This window comes from Acanthisitta chloris, unplaced genomic scaffold (genome assembly GCF_000695815.1).
Source record: "Acanthisitta chloris isolate BGI_N310 unplaced genomic scaffold, ASM69581v1 scaffold1938, whole genome shotgun sequence".
In the NCBI taxonomy this organism is placed as follows: domain Eukaryota; kingdom Metazoa; phylum Chordata; class Aves; order Passeriformes; family Acanthisittidae; genus Acanthisitta; species Acanthisitta chloris.
Window position 1 is genome coordinate 93,618 of NW_008687490.1, and position 4,374 is coordinate 97,991.

A 4,374-nucleotide genomic window follows, 5' to 3' on the forward strand; every position below is an offset into this window, starting at 1 on the left:
TTTCCGTGAATCTGAAGAACACAATCAGCTTAAATGTTTCTTTGAAGATAGACCATCCTTTTCCTGTGGCCTAATTTAGACTCAGCATTAAAAGCATACAAAGCTAAAACTGGAAAATCAGTCATAATTAAACTAGTAAAATACAGAATGTATTTTTTATGAAATGATGTCAAATTCCACTTTCTTTTTTTGTCCTCATTCAGACAGTTTCCTACTTCAAATGGAAAACACTATAGCAATGACCGACTCAGTTACAAACTCCAGCACTTCTGACCTGTAACAAGTAGGACACAACCCAAGGTGAAAAAAGACAGCTTTGGATCTGACTCAAATTGTACCAAGGTCAAGTACCAAGACTATTGGGACTGGGATCATGCCCACAAGGACTGCAAACCTTCTGAGACAAACACAGAACATGACAGAAGAGTGCAGAGGCAATAGCAGGAGGACAATAAACATTGTCCTTTCACTGAAAATGAGCAGCTGTTGGGTGTTATGATAAGCTTCTAGAATAACGCTGTTCACCGCCAGTGAGTAAGCAGTTTCAGTGCATGCTTAGTAGAGAAAACCTTATTCTAGCAACATGCGCAATTTTGAAGCATGCAACATCTTTGACGTAGCAGGAGAAACCGAAGGGGTGATATACTCCATAACTTGTTTGGCTCAGACCTCAGGGCCCAGGGTGTGCCCAGCTGAAGATACCACCTCCACACAAAGACTGCTGTGAGAGGAGTTAGCAAAATGCCCCCAATGAAAAGTCTTAATGAGTCCTCGCAAAACCCGGGAACTGTGCTATCCATTCTTCAGCACCATCTGGTGGTACCGTACCTAGCATCAAACCGATTATTCGCCTGCAGGCCATGGCCAGCTGCCATTTGCCCATTCCTCCAAGAAAATTACGGACCTCACTGGGCCCAGGGTCCCTCTGTCACTAACAACAGCCTTTCACACCTGGTGGATACATCGCAATGACACTTCTGGGACTTACCAAACTCCTTCCCATGCTTGAGACATCTAAATCTTAGACTTGAAACATCTTATATGATACCAGTGGCCTGGATTAAGGTTGTTCCAGCTTAAGAAATGAGATTATGTATTCCCATGACCATGGTGTTCCTGACCATACCCGTGACATTGACCTATAAATATCCTTGGCTCTGCTGATCACAGAGTGCTATCTGACAAGTGCTATCTCTCTTCCCCTTCACACCTTTATCACCTGTTGGCCTTCAGTCACATCCAAGTGGCATCATCACACTTGAGTGACTTGGGGGTCACTGCTTCGCTCATTCAAGAGAGGATTCAGAAGGGCAAGAGACCAAGTGCAATGCACGACATTATCCCCAAGGATGGTATGTATGCTAACCCTACACAAACATACTAGATTTGCACAAGGAAAGGGCAGACCACCCCAGTGGAGCTTCCCTGAAATGGAAAGGTATTTGTGTCTCACCATGCAAGCTCCGAGCAGCAGTCATAAAAACCAGCCCCCAGCCAATACTGGAAATGTGGGTCGCAGCTAGTTAGGCTGCTTCTGGAAAGCAAAGCAGTTGAAGGAAATGTTCTCATTAATAGAAAGAGGCTTTCTGGGGCCACGTGGACAGTTCTGGAAACCAGAGACAGTACAATGCACAGGCTCTCATCTCTGATTCAGTGTCCTCATGTTCTGTTGTTTCACAGCTTTAGCTAATGTTAGGAAAGTGCTGACAGGGATTTCAAAGGGAAGTTTCTGGTCTAAACACATTGTTGAATTCAGGCCCTTGGTAGTTGTTTTGTTGCACAAGAGAAAGGAGGGAAAACATGAAATAAAAAACAACACTGCAAGCACTTTCCCAGGGCACAGGCGCAATCACCCAAAGGACTGAGGCCCATCCGGTCCTACGTCCTGCCACCCCATCCACCAACTCCCTCACACCATCCCTACACTCCTGCCACACTGGTCCTCCCCCTGCCAGCTCAGCACCCAGCTCGAAATAAGGACCATTTCTCAGGGACGCTGCTGGGCTACTTTGTAGAGTGTAGTCTGAAGAGAAGATGAAAATTGCTTCTGGTAAAAATCATTCAATTGGGATTTTTTCAGCCTGTTTTGGGAAGACACAATATATGTAAAGACCAAAAGAAAAAAATCATCTTTCTTATCTTATTCCCTATGAAAGCATCTTTGAAGATTCAGAACAAACAAAATTTACCCAAATGGAGGATAAAGGAGGACCCAAATAAAGATGATAACCACTGACATTCCACTCGGAGATGAATTTTTAGACCTGAGCATGGAATTTAAATATACCACACATAATCCAGGCAGAAGTGAATTTCACCCTGTGCTACCCGTGGTTTTTTCCTGTTTGGCTCAGTCATTTAAAGGAACAACTTTCCCCTTGAACTCTAATCATTTTTGAATGAATTATTAAAAAGCCTGACTTTACAAGCAGATTTCCTTTTATATACAACAGCGCACAAATAAAAGAGGAAACCGATTAAACAGGGAACATGACAGTATTCACTTGACAGCATACTTTGTAAAAACCAAATTGGGCATGTGTGGTGCATGTGTGCACAACTGCAGGCAAGGAGGGGTGGTTTCTTTCTCCAGCCTCCCTTCTCATTTAGAACAACTCTGTGCTGGTCTGGCACTTTTAATTTTAACACATCCAGCTAATTACAATCTTTTTTAAAGCTGGTAGTGTGTCTTTAAAGAGATAAAACATTTTAGCTTGCATTTATATTTATTTCTATAAGTTTATTTTGAAGTAATGTAGCTTAAGCTGCATTCCTGAATGGCTTGCATTCCATCTCAAAAAAATCCTAATAACTACAGAATATATAACTTATTCCTTCTTGTTGCAAGCAGACTCTATATTACATCCATAATAAAAACTGAGGGATGCTGCCAGCTGTCTTTTGAAAAGTCATGGCAATAAGTCTATGTTCTGCAACTTCATGTACTTATTCAAGACTGATAAAAGACTCCTTTTGAAGTCAATTATAAGTGTGCAGTACCTTGAAGGGATTAAAAGGGAGTAAAATAGCTAAATATGACTATTTTTGTGTGAAAGCAACCACATTTATAATAGTAAGGACATAGCATGAATGGGAAGAGCTTTCCTGTATCCCCATGCATTAAAGTAACGCTGCTCTGAGGGTGGGTGGGCACGTGGGACCAGCTGTGGTTTCATGTCCAGCCACTGCTTACACTGAGGCTCCCATTGATGACCAAGGAGCCACAACTGTCCCCTTGTACCCCTCCTTGTGGCATTTCTAACCTGTGTTACCTTTGCCCCAAAGACTTTGCCTTCAAAGAACATTTAATCCAAATGTAACAGGCAAACTTCCCTTAGCTCTGTGCTTCCTCTGCAACACATTTTTTTTCCCAATCCTTTCTGTACATTTCTGCAGAGGGCATACACATCCAATAACTTACATGTTTGTCTGTATTAGATACTATTAGCTTCCCACATGACTCTCATTAAAAAAAGAAAAAAAAAAGATTAATGAGGACCATGAACAGACCAGCCAGCTTGCTTTCAGAAAATTACAAATCCATACAAGAACATGATGACAAGATGATTCCGAATGAAAATGACACCAGTATAATCCAAGCCTAGGAAATTATTCCTCTGAAATTATGGTCACAAAACACCAAGGATGACTTTCTTTTGTGTACAAATCAGACTGTGAATCTCAGTCTACATGGCTACCAAGAATGACATTGGTTATCTCTGTACAACTCTCCTGCATTCAGAGGACCAGCACAAGCCCACCCATCACCTAATGCCAGGTGAGTCTCACTGGGAGAGATACTGTGATGCTGATGCTTTGCCCTGACCCTCAGCACTGGGGTGTGTTCTACCCACAGCGAAGAGGGGCCTTGCTGCCAAGTAGGTAACACCCGATACCAAGCAGCCAGATCACATACCCTGTTACTGGCTAGCGGCATGGAGTAGACAGCATGTATCCTCTCCAGCATGCAATCCTGCAACCTCGAGTGACGCTGACGTCCAAGGACTGTTTGCCAAGATACTGACTGCAGCACTGGGCCCTGGGGTCATACATCAAATGTTCACATGCACTGACAGATGTTTATGTTGGTCATCCTGATTTAACTCCCATTACATCATTTACCAAGCTACTGATGTTATCATAAACGATTAAACAAGCCGGCAAAGGAGACCTGAATACAAATTTTATTCCCTCGTGGTATGAGGACATTACACTCCAGACCACGTCTTGTTCTTAAATCAAATTGAACAACTGCACAGATTCTTTAATTCATTTGAATTCCATATGAAAAAGTGCCCTTTTTTCAGAAGGCTGGTTTCATTCATCATTTGACCACCACAGGATGAATGAAAAATATTAAAAGGTAATGCGGGG

The 4,374-nt window shown here is 42.5% G+C and overlaps 1 protein-coding gene across 1 annotated transcript in view; it reads right to left on the bottom strand.

Moving 5' to 3' along the window:
* The window catches only part of BCL2 (B-cell CLL/lymphoma 2), an 89,873-nt gene that overhangs the window by 69,559 nt on the left and 15,940 nt on the right, over positions 1-4,374 (bottom strand). The gene's annotated exons all lie outside the window — the stretch shown is intronic.